Here is a 12,528-nt window from a genome sequence, read left to right as displayed (position 1 = left end):
AAAATGGGACATTTCTGTTTACTTATTAATATTCTTTGCACTTTTGCGGTCCACTGGGTCAGGACTTCCATAAGCTTTTTTTTTTTTTTTTTTTTTTTTTTTTTCTGGGTGAGAAATATCAAAGGGACTATTTTCACCTGTTCCTTGACCTTTTACCTCAACTTCAGCTGCATTATCTTTAACTGGGCCGGACCCTGCTGCCCTCCCATTTGGTCTCGCAAGAAGCTACGGAGAACTTGGCCGGCTTTTGTCCAAAGGGCAGTGAGCAATAGTTTTTCATTGCCGTGTATTATCTGGCTGTGGAAACTGGCCAAATCTGGGTTTAGGGACTAAATAGACCTTGCCAGACCTTTCTGAGGGTTTCTGATTTCAAGCAGTTCTTATAGGTAGAGACCGGGGTTTGCACATCTGGGGCTGGGTGATTCTTTATGGTGAGGCCTGTCTTGCACGTTGTACGATGTCTAACGGCGTCCCGGGCCTCTACCCACTAGATGCCAGTAGCAGCCCTCTCCCCTCAGTTGGTGATGATCAAAGATGTCTCCAGATATTGCTAAATGTCCCCTGAGGGGCAAAAAGCCTCCTTGATTGAGAACTACTGGTACAGATACAACTATTTACGGTCATAGAGATGCAGTGATAGACTATAGGTGAGGGTACACGGACAGACCTATACACGGCTCTGCAGTAAGGTCATGGCTTTTGGGAAGACTGCGTATTACTGTTCTCCTGGGGAACAGAACCAGCAGGAGCCACACACACACACACACACACACACACACGCAGTTGCCCTCTGAACAACACAGGAGTTAGGAGCCCTGTCCCCCCTGCCCAGTTGAAAATCCTCATATACTTTTGCCCCCCCCCCAAAAAAAAAAAAAACTGAGCCGGCAATGCCTACTGTCGAGTAGAAGCCTTACTGTTGACATGAACAGTCGAGTAACACATAGTTTGCATGTTGTATGTCTTGATGATAAAGTGAGAATAAAGTGAGTCTGGAGGCCTGAGAACCATGGGCGCCAGAGTCGAGGGCAGGAGAAGAGGGACGTCCCAGCTCCAGCCCAGAGAGCACATTCACCCTTCCTCCACTTTTTTCGGTTTATTCAAACCCTTAGCAGGTGAAATGAAATCCGCCTGCCTCTGCGAGGAGGTCTTCCTAGCTCAGTCTGCGGATGCAAGTGCTAATCCCTTTTGGAAACCTCGGGAATAACGTCTTGCCGACTGGCCGGGCATCCCCGAGCCCAGTGAAGGACATGGAAGGTGAAGCATCACGCCCCGGGATGTGTCTTCAAACACACCCAGCTTTCAGGCCAGGCTTTGTGAGCTCCCGATGTTGGCCTCCTGAGGTCTGGGGGAAGAACAGGTGAGTGAGTGCTCGCCGAGTGCTCCCCCAGCCCGACATCCAGTCGTGCTCCGGGAAGGGCGGTGTCCTGCCCCCGTGCAGAAAGGACCCCTAGCTGGGCCGGGAGCAGAAGAGTCTCTCTGTCTATTTGAAAATGTTTCAACCCTCTTCATTCTCTGTTCCCTGCAAGAGATGTCTGTCCTGCTTGCGTGTCACATACTAGTTTGTCATTTCACATAAAATGGCTTTTCTTTACCAAGTAGGTAGGTAAGCACCACACAGACACATGGTCACTGCAAAACCTCAAACAGCGTAGATAAAGCTTCAGGCCTCGCTGGCCGCCTCCTGCGAGGCTACCGTCACCCCAGAGACCGCCGCTGGCATCAGACTGAGCTGTGTCCTTCCAGGCTGGTTCTTGGGTTTTTCTATCACCATTATCTTGTGCGTCTGTGAACTTAGGGATTTTATCTCACACACACCGATGTGTTACCTTTTCCGACCACGTTAGTGAGTTCAGACCTGGCTCATTCATTGCAATCGCTGCTTTTTGCACTGCATGGCGTGAGGCCTTGGGTTAGTGCAAGTTTGCCCTCTCGCTAACGACGCTGCAGCGAGCGCGCTCACATCTCCTTGTACCTTTATCTACAGTAGATGCTAAGAAGGGAAACTGTTGAGACAGAGTGTGCACGCTCTAAATTTTAATAGAAAACGCTGGGTTGTGCCCTCCCACATGGCCAGACCATTTCGCGTTACCAGCATTCACAGGAGCAGCAAATCTGATGGAAAAAAACAAAAAACAAAACAAAAAAACAAAAAAAAAACAAAAAAAACAAACAGATGTCTTATTTTAATTTGCATTTCACTGATTACTGTCAAGATGAATTTTCTTAAGTTCGTTGGCCTTTTTTTTTCCCGTTGATAACTTGTGTCTTCCTTTCTTGCGCCTCCTTCTGTATCGGTTTGTCTTTTTCTTATTGATTTGTATGATTGTTTCTTTATATGCCCCGCATGGTAATTCTTTGTCTGTTATACACATGGCACAAGAAGAGACGAAGATGCTGCACCGCAAGTGTTCCGAAGGGCGTCGGGCTAAACGGCTGCTACCTGAGATAATGAGTGAGTTTTTCTCGCAGCGAAGTCTCCCCAGCTCCCGTGCCTGCTTTCCCAGCGGAGGACCTGGGCGTCCACCGTCAATCACACTTCTCATGTTGTCTCTCCTCGGCTGGAAGTGTCCCCCATGAACTTCTGGGTCTCCGGCATCCCTCACCTCGGTGCCTCTGAGGTCAGAGGCCACTGCCTGTACCTGTTCCAGCAAGTAGGACTTCCCCTTGCAGGCCTCCCTTCCTCAGAGCAGCGTTCCCAGGCACACGCGGCCAGACACTGTCCCTGGGACATTAATTAATGTTGTGGGCAAACAAGATTCACAGTAGAAGCTTGCAAAACACTTGGCTGAACTTTCTTACTGCAGGCTTTTTGTTCCCCGCTCAGAGTCTTTGCTCTGTCACCGTGCATGGTGACCCTACAAGAGAGGTTGAGTTAAGCAGCATTTCCCAAATGTACCTGGCAAGACAGGCCCTTTATCCTAGAGCCTCTATTAAGATCTTCTCACCTAGGAAGATGCTTGTGGGTGTTTGGTTGCGGTGCATACAACAAGGAGGAGGTTTGACAGCTGTCACATGCTCTTCTAGGAAATTAGGGTTTTCAGACCGTTCCGTGTCTCATTTCCCTCTGCTCTGCATGTATCCATCACATGCGGGGCATCGCATGCAGTCGAAGTTCCATGGCCACTGCTATCAGGACACGGGTGTGAGACTGAGGTGGGGTCTCCCAGGAGAGTGTTTGCGAGTTTTCAGGCCTAGGTTCGATGAGCCGTGTGACTCTGGAGAATCTACTCAGCTTCCCTGGGTGGCAGCTGGCCTCCGCTGCAGCGGGCATGGTGATACCGGATTTCCAGGAGCGTGGAGGACAATTGCACGGGAGAGCAGATGCACCAGCCTAGAGCAGCTGCCAGGTGTGCTAGAACAATAGTTGGTACATTTTGAATCTTGGCAGAGTGGGAGAAGTCTGGGAAACCCCAAATCCCAAGTGTTCTCTGATGCCCCAAATCCATTCATCTTTCTGAGAGCCAGACAGCAGGGAATATGGAAGTGCTTTTGGGGGCAGGGATACGGTGGCTCCCGTCTTCCCTCCTGCTTGTTCCCACGGACGGCACCTCGGCTTGCTGACCCTGTGGTGGCACCTCAGCCTTGCTTCTGCACCTGGGCAGGAGCAGAGCCTTCCTGGACCACACCTTGCAGGTTTTGCAAGAGTTGCAGAACCAGTCCCGCTGCGCCCCTTGGCGATCCCTGCCTCAGCCTGCGTGCATCACCCTGCAGGGGTCACTCCCCATCCCTGCTCCCTTGGGCTTCCTAATGCTCATTCACTTTGTTTTCCCAGCCCGAGAGGTGGTGGCTCTCTCCTGCAGTTGGCTGAACTGTGATGCCCTAGAGTTTTCTTCTTACCCTTCAGTTACCTAGTTATCAGCTTTATTCCCAGTGAGCAGTTCTTCGGATGGAAGGGTCTCCATTCACATAACTCGGCTGACTTCTGTCTCCTGACTGGCCCCTGGCTGAGCGTGGACAGAAGGAAGAATGGCAGGAAGGGAGGGAGGGAGGGAGGGAGGGAGGGGCGAGAAGGAAGGACAGGAGCTGTCTGTCTTCTAAATCCATGTCTTTCGTTCATCCCCAGAACCCTCAGCTGCTGGTCAAGCCCTGGACTGGCTGGCTCGCACCCTGCCCCTGGTAGAAATCTGAATCCTCAGTGTGTGGGGCTGCCCCCCAAGCCCAAGATCCCATTTGCGATAGATTAGCTGATTAATCATGATGTGTCTCTTGTCTTCTTGTGGAAATGGCTGCTCAAATGTATTTTTCTTTAAGGTGATGGGAACTCATCAGTGATTCATTAAAGTGTTTGGCGATGTTGATTGCTGTTCTAATGATTATTACATTGTTGTATTAGGTTATAGCTATTAATGCTGTCTCTTTTATGGGGAACTGTTAATGAACCAGTCACAAGAACAGAAGATACTAAGCCCTTGAACTTGGTGTTTGGGGCCTGCTTGTTTCATGAGCTCGAATGGAGACTGGAGACTTTTCTAGTGTTGGGCTCGAGAGTGTGTTCTTTGGAATCAGACAGCTTGGCTCTGCCTTTTATTCACTGTGGATTCACTCAACTTGTCTGTTCTCAGAGTTCCCAGTTCTGATCTAGGGAGAATAATAATTAATAACGATACCTCCTCCTAGACTGTTGGCAGATGAGATGAGACCACAGAGCTTGCACATTATCTCAGGGCGCCCAATATCCATCTCTCTTTCTATAAACAGCGACAGACCCAACAATTTTAAATTTTTTAAAAAAATATTTATTTATTTATTCATGAGAGACACAGAGAAAGAGAGGCAGAGACACAGGCAGAGGGAGAAGCAGGCTCCATGAAGGGAGCCCGATGCGGAACTCGATCCCGGGACCCTGGGATCATGGCCTGAGCTGAAGGCAGCCCCCCAACCGCTGAGCCACCCAGGTGTCCCCAACAATTTTTTTAGTCCTGAAACCCTTTTTCTGCCCCAACCCAAGCTTTTTTTTTTTTTTTTTTAATTTTATTTCTTTATTCATGAGAGACACAGAGAGAGAGGCAGAGGGAGAAGCAGGCTCCATGCAGGGAGCCCGACGTGGGACTCGATCCCGGGTCTCCAGGATCACGCCCTGGGCTGAAGGCGGCACTAAACGTCTGAGCCACCCGGGCTGCCCCCCAGCCCAAGCTTTTAAACTTATTCCTGCCATCAAGTACCCAGTAAAACAAAGAAGTGGATAGATGTCATCTTTGTGTGTCAGTGTGATCTGCAAGTGGCCAGCCTTCCGTCCGAGCCTCGTATGTGCTCACCGAATGGTCTATTCACAGGCCCCAGGCTTTAAGGCTCATAAGGTGTAGGGCCTGGAGCCACCATCTAACACTACATAAACCTGACAAGATCCTGATTCTCTGATCCTCCTCTTCCTCCTCTGGAACTGATCTTACTATACCGGTTCCCCAGTGGTCTCCCTGTACCGGTTCCCCAGTAAGAATCCCTGGGAAGCTCATTAAATAAGACACATATCCTTAGCCCCGTCCGCAGAGATGCTGGTAGGTCTGAGATGGGATCTAAGGCTTATACTGTGACAAGCTCCTAGGACACTGGGGTGCCGTGTGGGTGCCCCGAGGACTACACTCTGAGCGATGTTGCCTTGTGAGGGCACCTGGAGGCCTAGATGCGGCTAGGAATGAATCGCACCTGGCGGGTGTTCAGTCCACTCCAACATCCTCTCCCTTGGTTGATGGGGAGATCTTGGTGGTGGGGTGTCTGCTGGATTTCATGTTAAGACGTTTGGGCTTAAACTTCAGACCTGCCAAAAAAAATAAGCCGTGAGAGATAAGACCAGCTGCCAACTTTGGGGGCAGGAGGGCGTCACTTTTTTCCTCACCTGCACGTACAGATTGGAAGGGAGCTTTTCAAGAGTATCGCATGCGATACTGTATGAGGAAAGTGTAAACCAGAAAGTATCTTTCAAATGTTATTTTTTAAGTTGATGGGTTCATTTTCTTTTACGATGAGCCTCCAAATCCACGTTCTAAATACCACACACGAAACTAGTTTTTTTTTTTTTTTTTGAATAAAGAATCGTTTATTAGGTGAATTGGAATTAAGTCACCTCAGAGGACGACCTGCAATCCACAGAGGCAGTGCTGAAAGGGGACACGGCTATCAGGGCCCTGCCCAATCCCTCAGGTGCAGGCACCGAGGACAGAGCCGTGTGACCTGCCATGTCCCCGGAGCAAGCTTGGCCAAACTGAGGTCCGGCTTGGGACAGTCCCAGGGCTCCTTCTCCCACCCCTGCTGAAGATCCCAGTCTGGTCCCCTCGCCTGCTCCCCACATTCCACTCTCCATCCACACATCCCTCCTGTCCCGTCCTGTGCTCCATGGGGTGGTGTTGAGGGCACGTCGCCTGTTGCCAGCTGCACGTATCTCATTGCAATGAGAAAAATCCACATTTCAGGAACCGTGACCCTGGCTCCTGTGTGTGACTTGCAGAGAGCCGGAGAGGGGAAAGGCAACAGGTTGCGAGTCAGGCCCACCGAAGCTTGCCATGGGCCCCGGAGCTTCTGTCCTGGATGCGTCTTACAGCTCTGGGCCTCACTTTCACCTTCGTCTGGGAGATGGTGCTGAGGATAAGGTCCTGTCTTTAGCGACGTGATCAATAAATGGGAATAAGGAGTGGAGGAAACGGGCATCAATTAAGCACCTACTGTGTGCCTGGTCCTTGGGCCTTGTGCTTCCATATAGTCTTCTCCAGGCCAGTGCTGTTGGGTTATGACTGTCCTCCCCGACTTGAGCCAAGAGTCATGAATGCCGGAGTGTCTGACCCTTGTGTCCGCTAGTACCTAGGACGTGGCCGAGCTGCGGTCGTGCTTTCTCCCTCCAGAAGGGAGTACATTCTACCAGAAGCGAGAATATCAGCCATCGGCCAGAGGCCACGTGGCCTGGAAACGGCACAGCAAGAGCAGGACCCAGCCTGGCTGCTTCGGAGGCCCAGGCTCTTCCGTGCTCATCCACGTGGGTGACCAAGCTTGGATGCCAGGGACAGGCTGGGTGTCGCCTCCATACTCTGGACCTGTGGCGACCCGTGGGGACCTGTGTGCTCGGGGCCGGCTCCTGCCTCTCCCCCTTGGTTCTTGTCTTCTCCTCCCCTTCTCTCAGACTTTGCAGTCGCCTCATTAAAATGCAATTGTGCGATTCATCAACATTATAGGAGAAAGCAGTTAGATAAAATACAGGGGAAAAATGAGTATTTGCAAAGACAAGTCGTATTGAGCTTTCCACCTCATCAAGGGGCTAAATGCACACATGTTAGCCCTGTCACCCTGATGGCCAGAAATCCCCTGAGTACGGAGGATTTTCTTCTTCTTCTTTTTTTTTTTCTCTTCAGTCTCTTATATGATCCACGATCTTTACATTTTGCCCACAGTCGTGAAAGCTAATGGCATCATTTTCATGCACGGACACGGGCCTGCCAGCTGACAGTGGTTAGCAATTCTTATTACAAATATATCTTCTAATTCCCGAGCTAGAATTGTAAAGCTTTTCTATAGTGACACTGAACCAAAATATCGAAATTGCTCAAGCCTTTAAAGAAAGCAGCAGCAAAAGGTTGCGGAACGCCTTTTAAGTAATGCTGCAGCGAGGCGCTCTGGAATACAGATAGATGCCGGCCGAGCTTTGCTGTCACCTCAGATCACCCTGGAACTCAGACTCCAGACTTCCAGTGCCTCTGGCAGGGATCGAGGAGAGGGAGACGGAGGGAGGGAGATGGAGGGAGGCAGGGGGGAGGCGGAGAGAGAGGGGTTTATTTGAAAAGTAACTTCTGCACAGCGTTGATCACCGCCGAGAAGCCTCTTTGCAGGCTGCAACAGGAACGATGAAACAGGACGTGTGCGTCAGCTCCAACCTGTAGGCCTATGGTTCGAAGGCGGTCCTCTCCTGTTCCGGGGCCTCATCCACTTTGGCTGTTTCTTTTTCATTTTTTAAAAATATTTAATTTATTTATTCATGAGACACAGAGAGAGAGAGAGAGAGGTAGAGAGGTAGAGACCAGGCAGAGGGAGAAGCAGGCTCCATGCGGGGAGCCCGACGCGGGACTCGATCCCAGGACCCTGGGGTCACACCCTGGGCCGAAGGCAGATGCTCCACCGCCGAGCCCCCCAGGTGACCCTGGATGTTTCTTTAAGACGTAATTCGCCGTCCATAGTCCGGAGGAGGGCGCCCCTTGGCTTCTTCCCTCCAGCCCAGGCTGGTGAATGTGCCCCCTACCCTGGGCTCCCGCCACCCTCTCTACTTCTCACCGCCACAGAGGAGCAGTGGGGCCAAGGGAGGCACCTGTGAGGGTAGTCTGGACTCCCGCTTGGATTAGGATTTAGGCCAAGCAAGGCAGCTAACTCCTCAAAGCCTCACGTATTTCAGCGAACGTGCTTGAAGGTATTTGCTTCGTGGAATTGCTTTGTTGAAGGATATGACATTAGCCTCGGCGTGAAAGACGCGTGCTATTTCTATGGCTTTTGCACGTGTGGCTTTGGGTGGCTCTCCTTCCTCTGGGGCTCCTGGGGAGCCAGGGGCCCGAGGCTCCCGCCCCACAGTGCGGCTCAGCCGGCCTCTGTGTGTCCGCTTGTCTCCGCAGGCCGGCCGCCTCCCTCTGGGGTGAAGACCATGGAAGGCGAAAGCCCCGAAGCAGAATCACACCCTCACAGCTTCGCGTCCCGAGGAGGCCTGGCCGCAGCTCGGGTCACACTTGCACCCACGGATCACGTGCGGGGGATGGGCCCCCCGGACTCCTGCCCTCGCAGCCGGCCCGGGGCTGGGCAGTACAGGCGCAGCCCCCTCGGGACCGTGCGACAAGGGGCAAGGACAGCTATCCAGCAGAAATGACTCCTGGCACCAGGGAAAGGGAGGATCCTGGGAGAGGCAAAACCAACAGGTGTGCATTGCAAGGCCAAAGACTGCTTAATGAATGAGTCGATCGACAAACGAATGACGGTGGGTTTTGTACAGAGAGCCCCCAGCTTGGGAATAGGGCAAGCGGCGTGCAGGTCCCCACGCCTCAGTGAATTTGAGTGGCTGGGAGCGTGTAGACGTGCTTCCCTGGGCCTGGTGTCCTGGGCTATAGAATGTTCTGGTTGGATTGGGAGATCTCCAAGGCTCCTTCCAACTGTGCGTCTATTATTTCATGCTGCTCATTAAGAAAGAATTTTAAGTTAATTGAAACAGGGCTCTCTTGGCAGGCTCTGGAGAAAACCATATAGACATCTATAGGTTAAGTAGAAGAGAGGGTAATGACTCACTCTCCCTGGCTTAGGGGGAAGAGTAATTCAGAAGATGAAAAATAAGTAAGACTAGCCACCGTATTTGGGACGGGGCCGTGCTCCTTCGGGGAGGAGCGTGGGGAGAAGTGACTGTCCTGCACGTTGACCCCAGGAGGGTCAGCCTGTCGCAGGGGGAGGGGCTGAACCCCGGGACACGGAAAGCGCACGGTTGTTACGGTTCGTGGGTCTAGACGCAGTCTGTGGGCGATCACTTAGGGTTCCACTGATAGGTGGGGAAACGGGCTCAGGAGAGTGAAGGAACTTGACCCTGTCACCCAGCGGGGGCTGGCGTCACAGAGCCCCTGGCCTCCACTCCTTGGGCCCCGGGGCATGGTCCGAGCAGTACGCGTCAGGTGGCGGCCTGAGGTCACGGATGGGGTGACCCCGACCTGGAGGCCTGGTATCAGCCCGTCCTGTTCAAGGCCAGGCAGCCTGTCCCCACGGGCCCGTGCTGCTCAGAGCGCTGGAGTCCCACCTCCCTTTCCTGCACCCCTCTTCCCCCCCCACCTCCCAGCGCACCTGACAGCACCCAGGCTGCTACAGGGGAGCCAGGCCGTGGACGGGGGAGCTGAGCCCCAGAGACAGCTGGCTGTGGCCCAGGCTGGAGCAGGCGGCCGGGGCCTGCAGGCCTGGAGCCACCGCTAGGCTTCCTGGCCTTCGGGACCCCTGTCGTGGTCTTCTTGGGTCTTTGGCTCTGCCGCCAGCATCTTCCCCTTTGTTCACTTGTCCTCTGGGATTGCGTTCCATTTCACTTTGCTTGCCGCCTCTCTGCTCCCTCTTCCCACCTGCCCCACCCCGTTCCCCGTTTCTTCTCTCTGTTCCTCCCCACCTCCCCGGTTCTCTCCCTCTCTCTGCTGCCAGCCCTGGCTCCTGCCCCCCAGTGTCCTCCCTTGCATAGCTTGGCCACTCCCTGCAGAGCCGCACACCCTTCTTCGTTCATGCACACCCCCATGTCGAGGCACCAGGGGGCTTCTGCTGAGGCCCAGGCCTGGCTCCGATGGAGAACCACCGCCTCAGGCCCTCTCAGCCTGGAGATGCCCCCAGACAGGGGCCTGGCTCTCTGGAGATCGACGGGGCCGGAGGTCAGCCCCACGCTGCTGTCCACCTGCGCCAGCAGCCCCCCTCCAGAGCGCTGCACCCGTCCTCCTCACCTGTCCTCACCTCCCACAGTGTGTGTGAGGGGCCTCGGGAGGCCAGGGATCTGCATGGTGAGTCCTCAGGGGGGCTGCCCCCCACCCCCGTGCCTCCAGCTAGCTCTGGAGACCAGCCGCCCACTCCGCATGCGATAAGCATTTCTTGAACACCTACTATGTGCCTGGTATTGGGCAGGTACTATTCTAGCACCTGTAAAATGGGGGAACAAACTCGGCACGACCCCCTCCATCACATGGGCATGTCAGACAGGCAAACAAAAACTGCCGGTGCCTGGGGTGAGCGCTCTGATGGGGGACGTGCGTGGCCTGAGGGCCCTGGGGTGCGGGTGTGGCACCCACCCAGATCAGTAGGGTTAGGGAAGCCTGCCCTGAGCCGATGGTCCCTCAAGCTGAGACTGAAGCAGGCGTTAGATTTCCCTGGTGGCAGGGGTTGGGGGCCAGCAGTTATTCAGGTGGAAGGAACAGCGGCTGTGAGGGCTCAGATGTCAAGGAGAACTTTGCTCGCCTGGCTTTGTTCCCCAGGAGAATTCACCTTATCCTTGAGAATTCAGCCCAAACTAGAACCTCCTTCCTCTCAGTTCCTGTAGCTCCTTCCCTGGCCCTTCGGGACACCCCACGTCACGGCCCAGCAGTGAGCCTGGTGCCCTCAAGGGACAGATGTCTCCTCTGACGTCCCAGACCCTGGTACCAAACCTGAAAGAGAGTGAATCCTCAGCGTTGTCGCCGTCTGCTATATGAATGGATACGTGCGTAGATGAATTTAAAAAAAAAAAAAAAGAATGGAAGAGCCTGATCTGAACTCTGGGACTGCCAAGCTTCCTCCATCTGCCCAGGCTCTCTCAAGAAACACCATTTCCTTCCAGTGTCCTGGGAATTTTGAAAAGGCTGATCCGTCATTATCTCTGGCTGCCAAGAACTCCTTTTTTTTCCTCCAAGAAATCAAACTAACCCCCAAATGTTGGGTGTGTTTGTGTGTGTTTCCTGCAAGCTGAGACCTGGCTTTCGAGAAGTAATCAATTCCAATTGATTGGCAAAATCTGACTTGTGTTCTCTCGGCCAGTTTTGGATGCTAAAGTTCATTAAAAGCAGGCCTCTGGCAAGCCTGCACCCCTCAGTGCTACGGTAATAAGCGCTTATGATGCCAAGCAGCAGGATCTGCCCTAAAGAGTCCCTGGCATGGTTTCGTGGGGACTTGCCCATCTGCAGCAGGGTGTTTTGTAAATGAGTAATTTGACCATGATAAAGATCCACGAGGAGTTTTTCCAAGCTCGGCCGGGGAGGGACTCGGAGAGAACCCTCTGGAGAAGAGCGGGAGCTTGCCCGGGCGGGGGTGGAGACCCGGTCAGCCCTCCTCCTCCTCCCTGCTCTGACCTCGCCCCTCCCGGGCAGACGGCTCTTGGCACAACTGTCAGGAGGCAAAGGCACTGCTTTCCAGCCCTGTGCCCCTTGGAGAGGTGGGGCGCACGGCTCTCCTGCAGTTGTTTGCTTTCCGAGGCTCCGGGGCCTGGAGCTGGGAAGGTCTACATTTCTTCCTGAATATGCACAGGGCAGCAGCTTCTGGAAGTCATCAAGTCTGACGGCACCTGGCACGGGGTCCCCTGAGCGAGTCTTCCAATCCACAAGTCGGAGTCTGCCTTCAGCTAATATTTACGGCGTGCCCGTCGCGTGCCAAGCTCTGTGCTGGGCTCATGCCTATGCAGAGCCACCTTCGCGTGTGTCATAGCGACGACCGGAGCTGGAGGTCATGGACACTCCGGGTTGAAAGTAAAGCATACTGTTTCCTTTTCCATTTTAAAATGTTCACGTGGAGGTTCTAAAAGGTCGTGCGAAACAAGCGTTAATTTTTTTTTTTTTTGGTTACGGGGGATGGACGAGGGGGCTGGGGGAAGGCCTTGAATTTTCACCTTGCATCCTAATCAGATTATTCATAAGTTTAAGAAGTAGTTACTAAAATGCTTACTATGAAAAATATAGAAATGTAGGAAAGAAAAATACGCCACCTGTTAGATACGGTTCACATTTCCATTTTCATGCAAGAACATTAAGCATTACATCTACCCAAGCTCACACGAATAAATGAAGAGCCAGGCTTCGGCTCCAACTTGGT

This window comes from Canis lupus, chromosome 3, assembly GCF_048164855.1.
Source record: "Canis lupus baileyi chromosome 3, mCanLup2.hap1, whole genome shotgun sequence".
NCBI lineage: Eukaryota > Metazoa > Chordata > Mammalia > Carnivora > Canidae > Canis > Canis lupus.
The sequence above is the reverse complement of the archived record's forward strand: the minus strand, read 5'-3'. Positions refer to the sequence as shown.